General features: G+C 33.9%; 1 protein-coding gene across 3 annotated transcripts in view; it reads right to left on the reverse strand.

Annotated features, from left to right (window-relative positions):
- LOC113503490 overlaps nt 1-22294 on the reverse strand; it is a 183976-nt gene that overhangs the window by 87506 nt on the left and 74176 nt on the right. Inside the window, exon 1 of one of the 3 annotated variants that reach the window (XM_026885498.1) lies at nt 3811-4892. The exons of the other annotated variants lie outside the window; for them this stretch is intronic. The gene's annotated coding sequence lies outside the window, so the exon portion shown is untranslated. Of the gene's footprint in view, nt 1-3810; nt 4893-22294 lie in introns of those variants that run through there. 3 annotated transcript variants of the gene reach the window in all.

A 22294-nucleotide genomic window follows, 5' to 3' on the forward strand; every position in this document is an offset into this window, starting at 1 on the left:
AGATTTAGTACAAAAACAAGGAAATCGCAGAAGCAGAATTCCCGTTAGTCAACCCTTCTGTCAGCTTTATCTATTTTGAGAATAGATAGCGTTAAAAGTGATAGTTATTGTTACGATATGACCACACAAAATATCTCTGGTCAATAGTTATGCAAACTAGGGGAATTGGACGCAAATATGCGCTCCGTCTGTCGATCGGAATTTAAGACTTACGTTGATTTGGTTAGGACACAGCGAGCTTTGCATTTTCGATTTCTAAACATTGTATAAATTATGTTTTCGTTCGTTCATTATGCTTTGTTAACTTTGAAGTCTTCAAGTATTAGCTGTCTTAACATTCTGTACATTCAAATAAGGTGTGTAAATAATTTTCGTTCTGTTCACTGTTTTATACCCTATAGCTTAAAAGTTCGTGTCTTATTAAATATGTTACTTTTAGAGTCCCGTACCCAACAAGTAAAAACGGATCTGAGAATTGATGAGATTCCGCAGTCTGTCAGTCTGTCACTGAGCTGTTAAACATTTATAGATTTTTAAAATCTTTACAAATTAGCCTTAGTGACGTACAAGGCCATTTATTAAAAAAAAAAAACTTTTTGTTCGTAATCCTAGGTATCCCGAGTGATCGGTTTTAATGTATTTTTTAAAGTAGAATACGATACATGCATTCACAATAAACTGACAAAGTGGATTGATAGAAATGTGTTTATTGAATTCTTTAAAACCTCAACACATAATACGTAATATACCTACTTCAGGATAGCCTATTATAATTCACTCACAGTCTATTGTCCATTTACTCTTATTCCATGGACATTGCCCTCACAGCCCTCACAGCCGTCACACCTATTTCATCTCTTTGATCAAAAAATCCACAGCTCATAATTCACCAATTCATTTAAACAGATCAATAAAAAAGAATAGCTCCTCCTAATCTCTCACCAACAATACCAATTTATTTATTCTTCGCGGCCACTTCGTATTTTTCATCCCCGTATTATAAATTCGTTGTATTATTATGATCGTACACGATATTCATTACTTTGTCAGTGCTAAGTAAAAGCTTACCAAGACTATCAGTGTTAACAGTAATTGCTTAAGATTTGTCAAAGTGCACATAAATTTGTCGTTACGTCAAAGTAAGTTGGTTTTGTAATTGTGACTCAGGGTACAGGCGGAAGCGATTTTGAAAGTCAGCTGTGGAATTCTGTATTGCGTAATTTTATTGAATTATTCTAAATCTTTTGTTGGAGTAATAAATTATTTATTTAAACTTTCATATACAATTGTGAGATACAAGGCCTACATTTTTCTTGATTATTTTGCTATCTATTCAATTACTGTTTTTTTCTTTTTTATTTCATATTCATAAAAATATGACAGACAATATAGACTATTTTTGTTGTAGACGACAATTCATATTCTTTTAACCAATTCTGAATCTTTTAAGACTGGAAATCGATTTCAACATAATTTGAACTAACTTTAGATATAACAGTAACAATTATAAATGCAAAGTTAATTACAAAGCTATTAAATATATAAAAGGAATAACATTTAAAATTTTAATTTCACATTTACATTCGTAACGACGGATTAAAGTTCTCCAACTTTTTAACACTATTAATGTACTAACCTATTCATTAGTAGGTACATAAACTTATTGAAGATTGCAGTGTTAACGGTTTTTTTTAATTAGAATTCTTGAACTGACCAGAGAATGAGAATAGTTTGAATTGATGCAACTATCAGTAGCAATATTTAATTTTATATTTATTTTTGGTAAAACCGTAATAAAGATGTTTGGAGAATACATGGCTTGATCTTAAAGTACTTATTACTAAAAATAAAGTAGTCTCCGTGAGGTTATATATACCTAGTCTAGAAATAGTTTTACCTCCATTTATATTATTCTTGTGAAATTATTCTTGTGACATTATTCTTGTTCTAATTGCAGTTGTCCTTCAAACATTTTGAATTAGGTGTTGGTTTGGTTTACAATAACTTAGTTACAAAATTGACAAAAAATGCGACTTATGACCTTATATTAATATCAACTATTTGCTACAAGTGTGAATTTTTATTTTTACTGTAGACAAATACATATATTAAAAAAAACATGCAGTGCTTTTTAACCTTCTTGAAATTAATTTTAATGTTTTACTGGAACCCCGCTACAAGTTCGACGCTTGCACCAAGCCCCAAGTGCCCCCAGTACAAAGTCATCAACATTTCAGCGTTGGGCGGCTGCGCTTGCACACACTGCTTGATTTATAGTTATTTTGCTCTTGAAACTATCTCGCCTCCAGTCTATTTGAGGGTGCCACTGAATGTGTACCGGCCCTAATAATCATAGAAACAAATGTTTCATTCAGTTTTATTGTTTGTTCTTCACAAGTAAGCTGCTGAGGTTGAATTTGATGATGGACTTATACTACCTCTGCTTTATGTACTCAAAACAAAGTAATTTTAGGTGACGACTTAAGTTTAAGATTTATTTATACACAGAATAATGTCTACTAGGTACATTTTGTATGGTCTTAAATCAAACCAATTACTCACAATCACGCAATCCATAACGAAGTACTTACTAGTTCTGAAATTACGTAGTGAATTCATTTGATTCTACTTTTAAAGCTGAAAGTTAGTCTTTATGTCTTCACACCTTTTTTATCCAACTACACGCCCTTCAGAGATAGGGTGATATAAAAAACCGTAAGGCGCTATCGGATATAACTTCAAAATTTCAAATACAAAGCTTTTGGTAACTATATCAAGGTTAATTCTCTAGCCGTTCAATGAGATCTTGAAAAAAAAAGGTTTCAAGATTTTGAAGATTTTATCTTTGCATCAGATTGGAATCCTACAGCCTTATTAGCAGCAAGAAGTTATGCAAAACTCATCCCTAAATATTTGGCTATGAGCAATTCTCGAAATAAGCTGGTGGTATGCCCTAGATGCTACAAAAACGGAATAAGCTGTACAGAGTGGAAACCGGGAAGCTCTATCTGGAGGATCAAAAATCTCGCCAGCAGGGTCGGAAGAGCAGCCTGCATTCAGGCTCTACAGAAACAATTTCCAAAGCAGGAGCAAAGCTACCAATCTCCCATGACCAATTAATGAAATTCTACTGAATAAGCTTAACCCTTTACATATGGTGCAGTAATATAGTCCTTACTAGGTACTTCACATAAATTTTTAATGCTCATAGCTACCTACCTGTTAATAGAAACATAGTTGATTTTAGTACCTCTTGTTTTACACTCGGTTATCGGTTAAATGGAAAGCTACGATATACATGAACATAAATAGGTGTATATGCTATTCTGAGCTATAGTGTGTGTGTGGTATTTTCAAACAATTGTTGTTATTATGCACGTGATAATAGGATGAAGATGCCATAACCTGCTGTAATCGTTTCTTTAAGTTTAGGAACCGAAGTAAAGTTTCGCGATATATTGAACCTTTAATGAATGGTACGTGGTCTCTAGAGAAAGTCAGTCTAATTTTGTAACAAGACTTAAATCTTAAAAACGTTTATAGAAAATTATGATTGTTAGAATCATAGCGGGGCAAAATTAACTAGCTCTGATTATTTTATGACCTTGATTTACGTATTATTTTCAGATGCTGGAAATTAATCCAATGATTTCCAGATAAAATTATTTTTCAAAATATTAGAGTTGTTGTTTGTCCCCACAGGATTAATTGAAACGAGACGGTTGTTTTTTTAATTTCATAATTAATTAACAATATGAATATTCCCTGTGACATCCTATTCTGCAAGAACCTCTAAAAGATTCCACTTACCTGTCAATCTTAATGACGTCTGCTTCTTAACACACATCAACAAAAATTTTCACTCAACACTTTCCACTCACACAAAAAACAAAAAAATATCGATAAAAATTCCGAGTACTCGTCTGCAGTCAATATCGATGCAATATTCACACATAAAAATAGTGTTTGACACTTTATCGATTATGAGTATCGATGTAACACCGATTGTATCGTTCGATGGGTGCGTGTTTGCGGGTTGCGCGTGCGTCGTATACTGGCGTATCGGTGCGCGGGCGCAGGCCCGTTGCGCTTGAACTTGGCAAAGCTCGCTGAAAAGATTTTTGCATGAGTGATGAAGCTGCGTTTGATATCGACGCTGATGTATTGTTATCGATGTTAAGGTGTAAATTTAATCGATTAGAATGTTGTAATCGTTTATCTCGTATGACAGGTGATGGTGGTGTGGTATTATATTGCTGCGTGCTCGGAATGTTTGCTCAGCATTGTTATAATAAACATCGTCATAGATGTGATGATGGGTGAAAGTGTTTTCATTGATTAATTTTAGACATATAATTATAATGTAAGTACAATTCATACCTGTATATCATCATGGCTCAAAAATTGTTTTCAGACTAATTAATTTTCAATAAAAAGTTAAGTCAATGATTTATAAATACTTAAATTGAAAGTCAAAGTCGAATAAATTCATTTTTTGTTAACTATTATCGAACCCAGAACATTCGATGTAAAGCCACGGTTATAACCACTTAACTGTAGTAAGTTTGCTTCAATTACCGATTATTCCGCATCCCTCTTTAAGTTTACTCAGCCCTTTAAATGCGGTAAGTACGTAAACAATAAAACAAAATAACTCAAAAATATTCTCAATTAATCCGTTCATTCGAAACTAAGCCTTAGGTGGGCCACATTAAAGTTCAAATTGTTGAAACAAGGTTCAAACTTTAAATAACAATGATAACAATTAGGTTTGCGCAGGTACTTGGGTTAAGCGGTGATTGTTTGCGACACCACTGTCTTTGCATTACACATAAGTGCATAATATTTGACCGCATATTTTAAAACTTAAGAAAAATCACGTACTACTTAGAATATTTACAAAAAACATGGAAGGTAAAAAAGCTTTTTATTTATCTCGTGCCCTTATTAACCAAAACAATCAAATCTTATATGTCTGATTCAAAAATTCTAAAGTATTCAAAACTTTTTGAATATTTTCAGTAATTTTTAAAAAGACTGTAACTTACGTGTGATACTGTAAATGTTTTGACAAATCAGTATATTTTATATTAAAACAGGAAAACCTTAATCAAATATCGCTTAAATCTCGCGGAAGTTTTGGCGGAATTTTGCTAACATACTAAGCGAGGGTTTAAAACAAACGGACTGATCGACAAAAACTAATACAATAAGAAATAAAAGTGAGTATACTTTTACCATGCAGTGTAAAAGTATAGACTAATTATCTCCACCAGGTTGGTAAATACTCGCACTTAGTCATCAGTACTGCATATAGTCTGGGTTCCCTAGCGATTCTATACGAAGGCATAAAGACCCACTTGCATGTATTTCAAACGTAACGGTCGCAACTTGAGGTGTGGTCCAAGTGTAAGAGGTAGCGTGTTCATCGAAGTCACGGTAATAAGTGGGTTCTACATTACTATTATCGCGACATACAGCTTTATTGAAACATAAGTATAATAATATTTTTAATGAAAAAAATATTATTTCAAAATCAATATAAGTCAAAACATCACTATCTGTTTACTGCTTTTAATTGGAAACGATGATTTTCTTAATTTTGTTTATTTTTAGGTTTTCAAGAGCTCTCGATTATTTCTAAATCATTAAACCAATTATTTTAAACGATGTGTTGTTAACTAGTAAGCTAATTGTCACTTAGGTATACCAATTACGGACCCAAGTGTGTCGGAGTTTTCGTTTATACTGTCATTAGGTATACTCTTTGTTGTCTTTTTTATACAGCCTCTGACAGATACCACTGCTGGCCAAAGGCCTCCCTTTCTCTTCCAGATCATCACAACGGCTCAACACGACCTTGGCAACAATGCCCTTCCTCTGGAAGCCAGTGGTTTCATCTAGTTGTGATTCCAAAATAAAATAATTTAACGTAGCGAATAATCCTTAGCAAACATCATTACCCGCTACCTCTCATAACTTACAAAATAATCGCTACAATTTTGATATCCACCCGATGAATTTGTCACGGGTTTTATGACAGAGCTTAGTTGGCCGCTACTCAAAACATGAATATTTATTGCCGTGTATGCATGAAGTGTTAAGCCGATGTGGTGACTATTCAAAATGCGGTGCTAACTTCAGATATCGCTGTGAGTGTTAAGAGATTTCTAATTGTGGGAAAAAATTGAACGTCTCATTTGGCATTTGCTTTTTTTATTCGTGGTTGAGAAACTTAAACAAATGAAGTTTTATTTTCGGTTCCTTTTGCTTCTACCATTTTAGCTTTAGAAGTTGCAACAATGGATTTCATTACTAGTATTTCTTATGTAAATCCAACAATTCAAGCCTGAAACCTACCGCAAACTGCGCAGCTGTCCGTGATATTCTGTCTATATTTTGGACAAGCTTTTTGGTAACTTGACATATTTATCGATGCGATCTAATCACGATTGCTATCGATGTCCAAAATCGATACCATTGAATGGGCTTGATGGTAATCAGGAACATTGAAAATATAGGAACTATTTCAAACCATATATTTGTTCATAACACGTGTATTACTGATTTATGTTATAGTTCAACTTTAGCTCATAAACTTATGCTGGCCCCGATTTGAACAGAACTAGTCGTTATTTATCTAAGTATATGATAAAAAGGGTGCAATAGATTTGGCGTATGCAAGAATTTATTATAAACGAATGACACACTTGCAGCCTGATCCGAGGGGGTTTATGAGTTTGTTATTATGCTCATTACATTGGTATATTAAGACAGGAAATTATTATGATACAACGCTTAAAAAGTGGGACACTCTGAAAATAAATTAGAAATATTATGTAGTTGGCAGAACACGGGTTAAATGGATTTCTAATCCTTGTTTAAGGTTATTAAAATATCGGGAATTTACTGGAATATTTTATTAAGAAATAACGGGGGGCTTTCCGCATATTTTTCTGATAGAAATACTTCTAGGTTTACTATTACTAGTAAAAGAGACTGGAAATGACGACCGAGATTAGATAGATTTAAAGCTTCAAGACATCAGGAGCAGTCATAATGACCTCTTAAGTTTTCCTCTTCAGTACTGGCCCAGAAATAAAAAATAAATCGTGAAAGACAGAGTTTCTTTCAATGTTTTTTTTCTTTTATTTTATGAAAAGCGCAAGCCTTGCAGGTGCGGTATATTGTTTGTAAGAGTAACTGCTCGCATTTTGTTCACACGCGTCCTGAATAATAAAATTTAAATTTTAAACAGAAACCTCGTTTGGTTTTTGCTATCGCTTTTTTTGTTATAAAATAACATGAATGGACTGGTGTGATTTGATTTTGTAAATGTGTGGAGACGTATTTGTATATTGCGAGTACAGGTCTGGCAAGTGATGTAAGTATTGTTGTACTTGGCCACACATATTGGTTGAAACTTTATACAAAATATGATTATACGTTCCGTAGGTAAATAAAATTAATATAGGTTAATGTATTAATTAGTAACGGCGATATTTAAGAACAGTAAAAAATATTGAGATTTTGGGGTAAATTAATAAAAAAAAATATATATATTTTTTAAACAAACGCAATACGACACGATTTTGTACAATTCTCGGATTCAAGATGAATATATACTTATCAAGGAAAACAATACACTTAAGAATGCAATATCCGTAAAAAGAGTTTAATTTTAACTCTAGTGCCGTCGTCAATTGATTGACACATACATCGGGAATTTTGCATTTTTGTAAAACAAATAGCTCTGCCCGGTAAGGTGAACGTTCAGTCAAAGCGCGCGACGTGCGGCGCCTACGCACGTCTGTCCGTCTGTCTGTCTGTCTGTTAAGTAGTAGGGTTGTCACCACATGTAAAAATAATATACAGTATTCCGTCTATATTGAAACATCAAGCCTATTTATTCTTAGTAAAAGCATTTGTACAAACACAGATACAGCTGACAAAATGTAATGAAACGTTTAATATCAATTATTTATTAACCTTACATTGTTCTAAAATTATTTATTGGGCAGTATGACATTCTATGAACAACGCTAAAGTGGATTTTGATTTCAACCTGACCTTTAAATTATTATTCACCGAAATGTAACAAGTTTAGTGAATTATAACCACAGTTTTACAGACATAGTTAGGTTTATTGAACAGTTATCAGTGTGTTTAAAGTGCAGTTAGCTACTGAACTAGAGGTGCGAAATTATAACTGGCTGTCAAGTTTTGGAATGTCGAGTGCGAATTCTGTGAACTGGTTTAAATCGAGAAACAATATTGAAATCGATAAAATGATACCGATCATTATTATTGAAGTGTTTTTGATAGTTGTCTTGAATTTCTGAAAGTGAAATCCAAATACCGAATTCCATAGATGATAAACCAGAATTGTTTCCAATAAAATATACATACCTGGTGTTTTAAGCTGAATTGACCATATCTTGACAAAATATTAGATTCTATTCTTGGAATGTAAGAACAATTCTCGAGCTTCAATTGTAGCTATTAATATCATTTGAACTACTTCAGGTTAAAATATGCACATAATTCGAAGGGTATTGCATATAGGCAAGTGAGGAAAAACCTAAACTGTAAAAGATAGTTTTGACAACCCTACCCCAATTACATATTTGTTCACACCTTTATAAATATTGTGAACAAGGATTCTATTATTAACATTGACTTTTATTATTTGACAATCATTTAAAATAATGTCTTACTAGGTGTTAATTGCTAAGTTTTGTATTGAATAGTATTTGTTTTGTATTACGTTAAATAAACTGGATTTATATTAAACAAGGTTGGCGCTTAGTGTATTTTGCCAACGAATATTTTTTTTGCTGTCATTGGCTATACCTTTTGTTATTTCTTAGGTCTTAATCTTTGGAAACAATTCTCGATATACCGAGTTTCCTTTCAGAAGCCGGAGAACGTCCAAGGAGACTTCTGCGGTTCTGGAGGGAGTTGGATTGTCAGGACAAGCCACAATGTGCACAATAGGCCATTTTACATTTTTTCATGGTGTGGTTTCGTTTATCGTCATGAATACGGATTTTCACGACCTCCGTGGTCGAGTGGCGTACGCACCGGTTTCAAGGTGTCGCTAGCTCTGAGGTCCCGGGTTCGATCCCCGGTCGGGTCAATGTAAAAATTAACATTTCTACATTGTCTTGGGTCTGGGTGTTTGTGGTACCTTCGTTGTATCTGAATTCCATAACACAAGTGCTTCAGAAACTTACTTTGGGTTCAGAACAATGTATGTGATATTGTCCGCATTTTTTAATACGGATCGTGTCAGTAACATGTTCCTAGCAATTGATTTTCGGCGTAAGCATTTTGGTTGATTGGCCGTTTATTGCTCTATATATATAGCTGTTCGATCATTGTCAACGCTTATAGAGACCACTCACACATAACCTTCTTAATTATAGTCAACAATACCTAGGCATAATGCCTACTAATGTACATGCTTCGACAAATTATTATGAAATCTAAGCAATAAACCAAACCCTTTTAACAGATTTACGGCTATTAATGCCCTTGATCACTGGAGCGTGACGTCACAAACCATTCAGATGCTATCGGAGATGAATGAAGCAATCAATGCTGTTGCACTGTTTGATGTTGCCTCCGATTTATTGTACGTATTGTGTGTTACACAATGTTACGCTACAGTGGACGATGGGCTTTACCTCATCGGCTATCACCTTCTATTTGAAAAAATGGTAATTTTTTTTTTATATTTTAACCATCTAATTTATTTGAAGAGGCTAATTGTACTTGTGGTAGACTTGTTTGTCTTGAAATGGGACTTCTGATACTCATTTTTATATAGTTGAAAATGTCTCGATTTTTTCCTTTATATTCGTATTGTATTTAAAAACCAGCTAGTATATGACAAGTTTTTAAATAAAAGTAAATTGGCTCTGACGAAAGTACACCAAATGGGTGAAAACTATACTCGGAACAATTCAATTATGTAAGCTAAAACAAAATCATTGTAATAGTTAAATATTGTTTTAAATACATTCTTAAGTGAGCTTAGAAACAAGTTATTTACATAGCGAGAATGTTTATATAACAATTAATATATAAACAAGAAGTATTTACTCAAAACTATTTCTAAAACGTTGTTCTAGCTAATTGTTATAAACAATTTGGTATTGTTTTCACAACTTTAGCATTCTGAAAAAGGTCAATGACTTCCACTGTTGTTTTAATGTAAGTAAAATATAGTTTTGTATTTTATAGGGTGTTGCCAACATTTTATCTATCTCCTTTTATTGAAATGAATACTACGTCGTGACAGTATAGAAGTATTAAAGAGAGTAGCTATTTAGTAAATACATTGGGTATAAAGGTATGTGTGATATATATATTGTGTATAAAAAAAGCAAATTTTATTGTTTCTTTAGTTCAGTGCCCTTGAAAAATAATTAAAATGTGCTTTAACCCCTTCTCCCTTTATAATTCACCTATTAATTTTATATTACCAAAACTTTTATAAATACCATTACAACAATACAATCGTACACTTTATTCAAATAAATGTTATACAACCAACAGTTGAGCACATCTGCGGCATGCGCGTGCGCCGGCGCCGGCTACACGGCTACAACCATAAAGCACACGACGCGAACACTATTTTGTTTTTGTTCGAACAATATTTGTGCACAGTGTTTGCGCTTGTGCACTTTTTACCAATGAACTTGACTTAGGATTAGCGTTGCTAGCATCGAGGTTATTTAGAAATATGTATAAGTATTAGGTACTGAAAAATTAAAGTATAATAAGTGAGATCCCATTTTATCAAGAGACGACCGGGAAAAATATAGAGCCATGACCTCAACGCATGTGTGTAAAATAAAGTTAAGGTAATCTTATAGTGTTCTTAGGTGCCACATACTTTTCACAGTTAATTTGGGTAACTATATCATAATAGACAAAAACTAGTTTACTAAGTAATTCTGAGCTAGGTTTTTAAAAGGACTCCGCGGTCGGTGGTCACATTGCCACGCATCGGCTAAAATGCGGGGGACCTTGCACGACGCGATGGTTAACGTTAAGTCATTAAGAGTAGCACACTAACACTACCCACTTCTTCTCCTGACAATTGGTAGTGGCTGTCGATGAGGATTCCTTGAAATAACAAAAAGAACTTGTAACTTACATTGGTATTCCAAGCATAAAAATGATTGAAGTGCCTTTTATATCTCCTACAGACAATATTCACATAAACTTATAACATTTCATTAAACATATCATTCCCACGATAACGGAAACGAGGTTACAAAACACGCATACATTAATTACAAAATTAAATCAACATTACTAATAAAGCATTAATTTTTATCGTTTAAACAAAGACCGCCCAAACATTGGTCTACTGATCAGTAATTTGTCACTATGAATTTATGTGGCGGCCACCGAGAGAGATCAAAGGGCCGGCATACCGACCAGTGAGCGATATCAAAAGGTTCGGGGCCAAAAATACCCGTAAAAATAGAATTATTTGAAAGTGACCGCGTACGGTTAAATAGCATGAATGTAGCTGGCTGTGGCATTGTGTGTGGAGCTCTCGGTGAAAGTTTGGATGCGTTAGGGGACATCGGAGTTAAATGTTTTAGGATTGTTACTGGTCAGATTATGAACAAAAAGGTACCTTTGCAAGTAGTAAAGCAGCAAAGAACTGTGCCGTTAAAAACATTGCCATCATGCGGAAATTGCAAAAATACCTGTTTTTGTTATTTTCGATTGATGAATTCAGTATTTTTCTTTATTGACGCAGCGAACATCTAATTCTACCAAACAGTTATTGATTAAAATTCGTAAAAAAAAGTTAGTTTAGTTGTTATTTTTGCAAAAATAGAACTTCCATGACTGCTTCATTTTCTAGGACATTTCCACGGTTTGCCTTACAAAAACTACAATGTACTCAATCATAAAACAGCTATATTGAATTTAAGAGCCAGTTTAACATGTCCTGGTGTCAAATTGGTTGTAAAAGTAGCAATTACTTGACTAATAACTAATTTATAAGATTATTCGTGTCATTAGCCACACGTAGTACTGAACATTAGATACTCCGGCTTGTAATGACTCTGTAATCAATTTAATTACTTGAATATTTTAAGATATTTTCCTGAGTATTTATCAAGCCTTTTATAGGCAAAACTAATATGTAATTATAAGGTTAATGTTGTAATCGGAAGAATTAGATAGACTGCACGGATAGCCGAGCGGTATAAGTCACCACGCCATACCTGCTGTGCGCGACGAGTCGGGAGTTCGATTCCCGCGTAGAACAAGCATTTGTTTGACCCACGGATGTTTGTTCTCAGTTTCTGTGTTTTTTCTTGCATGAGGCTTTAACTTTTTTGTCAAGGCTTAATTACTTAAAAAAAGAATAATTGTTTTCCGAGTCCGAATTTTATTTATTTTGCTACATTGTAACTGAAAAAGTAGCTTAACTACATTTTTAATTTTTCCTACAATTTTTTAAGAGTCATGTTTCGTCACGTAGAAAAATATCGAATATAAATTTTATAATAATTAGAATCGGTCCAATCGATGAATAATCGAAAAATCCATATGAATCAATAGAAAAACCACATTTCCTATAAATCCTCTTACCGTTGATCTATCTTCGTCGTCAGTAGTCTTACCACTGTATTGTTCAGAGCGAGATAATTATGAGCGCACTCGTTTGACTAATGTCCCTCATTTATTGTAGTTCAGACTAGTCTTGTTCTATCTTGCTAACAAGAAACAAATGTAGCGCTCCAGTTAAATCGGATGCTATGATCGTAGAATAGTTCCTAATAGCTGGGAGATATACATACATACATATATTTTCGCTAAAACCTTTTCTTTTAAGCCTTATTCTTTGAAAATAGGTTTCTGTTTAATCTGCGTATGATAACGTAATAATAATACCAGCCTTCATAAGTCAAACTGTGGGTACAGGCCTCTTCTTTATTTTTTTCCTTTTCTTTCTTATCTTGTCTTCAACCATCACCACGCGTAATTATATGAGAATATGATGCATCTATGCAGAAATACGTGAAAATTATGAAAAATATAGAGCGTAACGCAAAACCGAAATAATTTAGCCGTCCAAACAAACCAATTGACCAATTACGACTTACCTTTTAGAAAACGTGTATTTCAAATTGAAAATTCATGACTCTTATAATTCCAATCAAAGTTCAACAAATATCACACGTACCAATCTCGCACAACCAAAACAAATACCTAATATAATATATTTACCGAAAGATAATATCACCTGCAACAACCACCAAAAGCCTAGATCATGCACAAATCGTATGCTAACTCAGCGTTAACAACCAGTCATAATATCTAATTAAACCAGTTAATAATTCAGTACTAAGTCTTAGTTAAATATTTGGTATTGGAGAACAGGGCTGACAATACCACGCGTCCTTGATCAGCGCTCAGACACTCGACACTGGGGAGACCGATATCTTGATAGCAGATCGATCGCGGAGTATAAATTAATTAGCTTTGTTTGTTTCTATTATGGAGATTAGGAATATTTTTTGTAGGGTGAATGAAAAGGGTTTTGTAAACGACTTCAAAAAGAAGCAATTTTGTCTTTCTGAATAATTTCGGACTAGATGAGCGATTTTGTTGACTCTATGTTTTGATCGTAAAAAAGTTGACATTTGGTCAAATTAAAAATCCAATTTCACCAAGTTTAGCTCAGTAGTTCTTTGACATCGCTTGTTGTTGTTCGTTGAGGTTTCCATAGGTGGAGGTAGTGTAAGAAAATGTTTGAAGAAGACTGGGGACTCAATACAGTGCCCAAATATCATACGTTTATTAAACGCCACACCGCAATAACACGTTTGATAGATCAAGATGATGTTAGGACGAATCTTGTTACGTTTACTAGTAATTTGAAATAAGCAAAACACGATTTAATCTATAGAATAGATTATATATTGGATTAACCAAAACAAATACAAACTTATCTCTAAGTCCGAATTTAAGTTACTGAGTTACTGAGTCCGAAAGTTACTAAGCATTAGTGTAAAAATTTCGTAAATTTTGCCAACTAAACCTCGTAAATTAGCGTCTAAGTAACCAAACTGTAATAGTATGTTGCAAAAAATGAACACAATGCGTGGAACTACATAACGCAATTGTCAGAAACTTCTCGAAGAGTGTCCATGTGGCCGGTAACACGAAATAGCAACAAACGAAGGCTGGACACCCGAGTCAAAACAACTATTATGTCAATCATTGAGCGGGTCGTCCGATTTGAGGGTGTGGCTCCAGTGACGGCGAGCGACGTGGATTTATGTGACGCTAGTACGATATCTGCCTACGCTCCGTTATAATAGTAACGGATCCGTTTCTATTAAAATAACTTAACTATTTAAATGTGATTTTAATTCAAATTCTTTATGTCTTGTATCGAGTAAGTAACTACTTGTTCAAATATAATTTTAAAACTAAGAGTCACCTCCGTAAGCTTCGTCTTAATGTCCAATAGGTATTAGCTAGTTTAGGTATTCTAATATTATTAAATGCAATTAACTTTCACATGATTTATGAGCGCCTATGATATTCCTAAATCCATACGTATCTTAAATGGTAGGTCCTTGCATTATAAATCCTCGATCTGTCATGCAAATCACCAGCGCAGACAATTAAGCGATCAATCATAATATTCCCAGTACTAATAATATCATCAACAGTTTAATCACAGGTACTTTACAAGGTGTGTCGCCGAAACTCGTGCCACACCCAACATTCGCGCGGTATTCGCGTTGCGACCAGTCGGCGGATCGCGTGCACACAGATCTTAATATGTTATAATTTACAACACCCGACAGCTAATGATAGGAATTATGTCGATATGCAAAAAAAATATAAGGCTTTCACTTTTGAATGTCAATACACGCTATAGTAAACTATTTGGAACAAGGTTAACGAACTTAAAAGGAAAATACGTCTTTTAAGGTCCAAGGATCGCAATCCTGTCTCAATAAAATTTTGGTTAGTGTGTTGATCTTGTGAAATATTGATAGCAATTTTCGATTACTAACATCAATAAACATTTACTAAATTAAGGGATTTACGAAATTTGTGTAGATACTGTGACAAGAAAACTACACGTGCAAGGTTGAGTAAACTAAAATCAACGAATAAAAACGCCATAAACGATAGCAAATATGGTATAGCTAAAATTATCTATCATCTTGGACTACAGTACTTATTCCAATTGATTGCTCTCTTCCATTGAAATATCAAACCAAACCACGTATACTCCGTATTTTATTGAATGGATTTTCCCTTTCGAGAAGAAATATTTGGCGCCAAAATGATGCGTACACGTGGATATGAGCCAACGCTACTTCTAGGAGGGATTATAACGAATTTATGAACAATACTCTATACTAAATATAATGAAACCACAAATGTTAGGTATCTCGGTTCAAATTTTGGATTCTTAGATGGTAAAGTCAATTGAAATGAAGTCCAAATTGATTTAATTATTAAGAAGGATAATAAGCCAAACAATAAACAAACAAGCTTAAATTCTGATGCAATATTTTGAAAGTTGGAGACTTTTATGATGTAAGTGGCAGACAGCTGAACGAACACACAAGACAAGCCAGGCGGTGAAACATTGTTGTCCATCATAAGACTAGCGAACAAAATTTACATGAAATTATGAAGTGAGATCCACTGATCTGAGTAGACTCCACTATTTATTGGAGATAATTTTGTTTTGCCGACCTTTAAGGGGATTTAGAAAACTTGGGATACATCCAAATGCGTTTGACAATAAAATTTTGATGTTCCTGTTATTGTAACCAATTCCCAAATGACCTACCTAGTTTCGGAGTGTTGATGTAGATTTCCATGAACCGAACTAGTTAAGATCTGTTAACACAGTAACGTAAATGACTTAGTGGATTTCAGTAACGGATTCAGCAAATAAAGTAATGCTTCAATTCCAAATAACACAGCTACAGTAGCAAATGATCCTAATAAGATAATCGCTCAAACAGAAGGTACAGAACAAGCAGAACATTAATTAAAATCAAAGCTGTCGAAACCAAAAGTGAAATCACTTAATTATTACCCAAGTGGTATTGTTATCGAGGACTCGCCGATAGCCTTGCGCGTAGTGAGAACTTAGTGCCACAATTAACTATTATCAGGTCTGGCCTATTATGGCACAATATACACATCTTGATAACGACAACTGGGCGGTTTCGTTGGGCTTAAGGCTCTGACATGGGTATTTGGAGGTACGATAAGATATTAGTCGTGCTAAGAATATTATTTAAAATTACCTGATTTACAGGTTTCTTGATGTAATTTTATGGGGTTTTAAACTGTAATATTTCTAAAGTGTAATAAATTTTCAAATATTGTTGTTTCGGTGTAAAAATAATAAGTAGTCCCCTGAAAAAGTATACATCTGGTCTGGTGTGTTTTGATGTTAGGAGTATGAACCTTATTAGATTACATCTAAAATATTTATTCAAAGAACACCTTCATAGTGATTCTCAAAATAATCAAGACCTTACGAAAATTTAAAATTAATATAATCAGACCACAACAATTAGATGATAGTGCAGTATTGCTTGTAGTCAATAAGATCTGAATCAAATTAAAGCAAAACAAGTTTAGAACATCGCGTGAGAGCGAATGGCGTGATCTGTAGAAGTCTAATTCTATGGATCACGCCTTTATAAAGATTTTTTTCATTTTACTTTTGAGTATTAAGTAGATCGGTCACATGTTTCCTTAAATGTTAGGCACTATTAAAAAACTATACAAGTCAGTGTGAAACCCTATAATGAGTTTTGTAGCTATAGGAATATCCAAAATGAGTACTTATAGCAGAAACAAATGAACAAGCGTCAACATTTTACTGCCAGTATAACACCAAAAGACTTAATTTGAGACTTCTAGGATTTCATGATAATAGTGTCGAAATTAATCTTCCTGATAGGAATCGCGAATTCGAGTATTCCGACACCCACGACCACGTATAAGGCAAGTCGTATACCGCAACAAAGATAACCGAATACCAACAATATGTACGACCACAAAACTTATCAGCTCAATCATCATAACACAATTATTGACTAAAACCTGACTGGCGCCAATACCGAACCAGATCGGAATAATGAGCTGAGAATCGATAACAGGCCAAAATAAATCAAAACTTTGCTGGTGTTTATCGAGATAGCTATTATGAGTAGCTTTGATAAGCGGCTTAACTGCAGGTTAGGTAACCTTAGGTGTGAAAACCACTGCTCTTAAATTTGCTAAGTGGCTTTATCGAGTGGTCTTAATGCTGAGATAAATGGTGTCCCATTATGGATTGTGGACACAGACGTTTGGTTTGTATGGAGCTTGTTGTGAGATCTGTTGGATGACGTCTTGATGATTAGAGAAATAATATTTATTTTTGTGACTCATTGTCAGATTTATAGAATTTACAAAAACAAAACAATGTTTATCTGTGCAATAAAATTTTATTGATAGAACTTCACAAAAAAAATAAACAAATAAAAAGTAATTTATTGCCAAACGGTGCAAATTAGGTGCAACTCTTTTTACGGTATAACTATGGAAAGTCGGTAATAATAATAATAATAATGTATTTTTCCATGATTGTCCACTGTACCACTCCGTATGTATCACAGCAGATTTGCATTTGTCATAAGGTTACGATTTGATATAAGGTCAGTTATGTAGTATGTAGTTGCGTAGGTAAGAATATTTATGATATCCTTCCATACCTGCCAAGTGCCGTTATCTATATTAGTCAGGATTTTGAACAGGATGCAAGTGTTCTGAGTATCGAGGTTCTAAGATCCGCTTTAGAGAGTGCATCTCCTGTCCCTACTTATAGGTTTCTTGTACGACGGTACTTGATTTACGATGGCCGTTATAACTTCATTATTAAAGTCTAGAGTAAATGTTTTTTAAATACTACTTATAGTTCTGCCTCTTATATTACTTTTGAAGTTTTTTCAGGTTCGATATGAAAAAGATTCTCTTGATCAGAACGATTCAAAGGGATTCTCACACAAGGATGGTTGAAAATGAAAGCACATACTTTCTCATCGCGTATGTTTATTCTATCGAAATCCCACGTTTTATCATCAGACGGAAAGCCTTTGATCTCCTGTTTAACATATTTTTTATTACGACCACAAGATTTCTTAGTTATCTAGTTTACGACTTTTTGAAATCATCTGATTTCGATGTTGTGAAATTTGAATCTGTAAATCTAATTGGTTTGGCGCCAGATGTTGAATGTTATTGACAAATTACAACACTTTCTGTCGGCGATAACTTTTAATTTGTAAATAAAACAATGCAGCAGATTAAAATTATTATTGGAATAAGAGTAAAAACATATTTATTCCTTAACTTTTACCTACTTAAACCAAGTTAAATCTCGGAAGGAACTTACCACGTTGCAATGCTTTATAATACTTATCAACTTTAAGTTCTAACTGGCCTCAGATCAGATCGTTAACCACTCAACTGATATTCCCAGTAGCCCCATCACACCGTCACAACATTTCACTTTAGCCCGCCATCAGCACATCGGTCCTCGAGTAGAAGTTCTGCGAACTCAGTAATCGAGATAAATAATATCGATTTATATCTATCATTCGAATCGCGTTGATTTGTTAGCACTTGATCACGTTTCTGCTGAAGTTATGAGCGATTGCGGATTAATACTGTTAATGAAGACGTATATTTCAGCATTCGTATTTTTACATTTGTTCGTCAACAAAATGAAATAAATGCAATCTTGGAACAGGCGTTGCCATTTAACATCTCAATTAAAAATATTTCGTTGCTTTATTTAATCAACAAAATATTCGTAGCACAGAAAATCAATAAAGCTATATCAATAACAACACGGCAAACAACACTTACTAGGCCAGTGAGAGTAAAAAACGACGAAAACCTCGTCCATATCGAGACAAACACTACAGAGAAGCAGTTTACGAGAAGCAGCCACTAATTTATTAGCTCATCACAACGTTTGTTTTACAAAGATATGCAACATTAACTCTCACACACACTCTTTAATAATTCCCCCTTCACAGTTCGTAAAACACACCGACAAGCAATATAAACATATTTGTTCTATTGTCACCAGCATCAAAGAAATTTTAAACGTAATTAATTAAAGAATCTAGTCCAACGGACTCAACGAAAAACAAGCAAACTTGTAACCCAATCTCTACAAATAAGGTGTCGATAGAGTACAAAGTTGCTTGAACATACTCTAAATACAGACAATTACAGAACATTACATAACATAACAAAACAAGAAAATGCGAAAACAAAAGATACGAGTGAATGTATCAAAGAGGATAACAGGGTTTCTGTTATAGTCGACGACACGGATGCGATGCGACGCGGATTCGACTGGAACTAAAGATATCCTACATTATAATTAAGCGGTTTTTATTTTCAAAAACATTTAAATAAGCCAAGACAGAAAATAATTGTAAAATATTTTTGGGTTTTGACGTGATTAGGATCTTGACTTGTAAGACATAATGGTTAATTTTTTCAAAGTATCGGTAATACTTTGAAAATTAAACATACCGCACGTAAAATCCTTACAAATACCGCGATAAATTTAGACAGCCAGTAACTAATATGAACATTCACTTCATAGTGCTAAGTAATTAATCCAAGGTATGAAGCTCCATATCCATCAAACTTAATCTTCCAATCATTTTCCAAATTGCATCATTACTCTGTTATTAAAATAACTAAGATATCGTTAATTATAAACGTCGCGACGTGAAACAAATTGCTTAAATCGGTCGTACCGCACACGGTTCGTTGGTGACTCCAGAAATAAACTAGACACAAAACGATAAAGCTTCTATTGTCCTACACATTTGTCTACTGCTGGGTGTAACTACTGCGTGATATATTAACATTGAATAAATTTCGTGTGCACTTCCGATCCGCATGTGTGGGGTTTATGGGAGTGCACAGTCTTTTGTTTCTCATCGCCTCGGCTAGTGAATATTTCGGATCCTTTTGGTAACCATATGCCTTCAACTGTTTCAACAGGTTTTTCAGTATTACCCATTAATTGAAAAGCATGACTTTCGACTCAAAATTCAAAATTCATAAAGAAGTGCGGGCCAACAAATCAAAATTAAATGCCACCCTAGACCACTTTAGGATGAATAGTTATAAAAACGAAAATTTTAGACACGTAACATTACTCACAAAAAATTCAAGACACATTAAGAACAAGACAACAAACCTAAACCAATGATTTATTCAGAAACGTTAATCAGTATTCACACAATAAAGACATCAGAATGAATTAGCCATCAGATTCTCATAAGCCCACAAACTGTTCCAAAATAGGAATCCAACAATTCATAAATTAAATCACCATCAAAGAAACAGATTAAAACATACATCTTTGTCATGTGGGAGTATCAATAACCGTAATGTAATGAAAGACGCGGTAGACGCCGTACAAAGGTTTAATGAAGCGAATAACGATGTAATTAAGCTAATCAATCATGGAGCCGTGGTTGCTGATGAAGATAGAGAGGTACAAAGCGATAATGTTGCTTTGTCAATAGTAATCATTGACTTTACCGTCATGATCTATCGATGCTTCGAAGGTTAGCAATGAACTTATATTCCTAATTCTGTATATTTGTTTGCCAGGTATTTGTCAGAGCAGAGATTCTCTAAATAAACATAAGATCTGTATCTTTACCTATGTTTCACAAATAAATATGATTGATTGATTGAACGATCGGAATGATGAACCCCAGGTATACCTAATTGGAATAAACATTGATTCTGGATATTATTTTATATTGTCACATATACTTTCGGACTGTCATCAAATGTTTTTAAAATTTAATGTGTTGCTTACCGTGCTGTCGTTATATTTTAGGTGAAATTAGGGTTATTGATAATTGAAACCCATAGATAACTTGGATTTCCGGGCTAATAAGTGTTTTTTATATTGTTGCGTGTCGCCCTTCGCGTGTGGCTTGAGTCATCTTTCGACCTCAAATACTGTCGTATTGGAATTGATCTGTTCCTTATTGGACAATTTCCAAATGGTTTAAATTATGATGCATGTGAGTGATGAGTGCTCGGTATTCGGATTAAAATAATTGTCGAATATCGCATGTAGCGCAACCTGATGACAACTTATTTTATCTTCTAAGTAATATTCGTATTTCCTTCGTCGACGCTTTTGATTAGCTTAAAACTGCTTTTAGTTTTAGTCAACGTTTAATTGCAATACAGCGACTCTTGTTTCCTTTCCAATATTTGCCATTTTTCAGTTTTCTTTATATGTTATAGGCGAACAAAAAGACTTCATTGAACACTTTCCATTACTATGTTAATAGCCGTATTTTGAGTGGGCGATGGATCTAGCTTTCCTACAATTTCACGAGCATGTTTGCAATTGTAATGTACACTGATATTAACGATTATGGTTTGCGGTCTACTAAGGATAAGGGCTATAGTGTCGCCGACTTAATTTAAAATGCATAAAATCAATTAACTGTTGTCATTTAGAGATAGCTTGAAGCAAAGTGTCTATAAGATACTGGAATACATTACGTGGGTAAAATTACGTCGTGAAGCTGTAAAACTGATTTTCGAATCTAAGTCATTGTCTTTTTACCTATTAATCTATTCAAGGGAAGATCAGACCAAATGAAACTACTTTTACGGATTTTATCGCGGTTTAATTTTTTATTTTAGTTCCCGACGTTTCGACACCTTTGCAGGTATCATCAGTCTGCCCGTGACCATGATACCTGCAAAGGTGTCGAAACGTCGGGAACTAAAATCAAAAATTAAACCGCAATAAAATCCGTAAAAGTAGTTTCATTTCAGACCAAATGAGCTGAAAATTTTATACCTAATCGATATTCAAATGAAATCAATTTATTCTGGTCTAGTTACACAGTTACAGATTATAAACGATTCTGGTAATCAGATTTAGTTAATTCTATTCTAACGAACCGGCAAGATTATTTATATTTCCGCTACATCTTTCAAACTTATGTAACATAACAAAGCTAAGTGACATAACACTAACAGATCCCTCACGTAAAGCTATTTAGCCTAAGCACCAACCATTAAATCAATTGCTACAAAGCAAACCTCATTACAAAATTAACTATAACAAATCAAAAACACATGTAAAGCCACTGAAACGTAAGCACTATTTGAACACGCTCGTAAATTTAAAGAGATGTATTCA

This window comes from Trichoplusia ni, chromosome 19 (assembly GCF_003590095.1).
Source record: "Trichoplusia ni isolate ovarian cell line Hi5 chromosome 19, tn1, whole genome shotgun sequence".
In the NCBI taxonomy this organism is placed as follows: domain Eukaryota; kingdom Metazoa; phylum Arthropoda; class Insecta; order Lepidoptera; family Noctuidae; genus Trichoplusia; species Trichoplusia ni.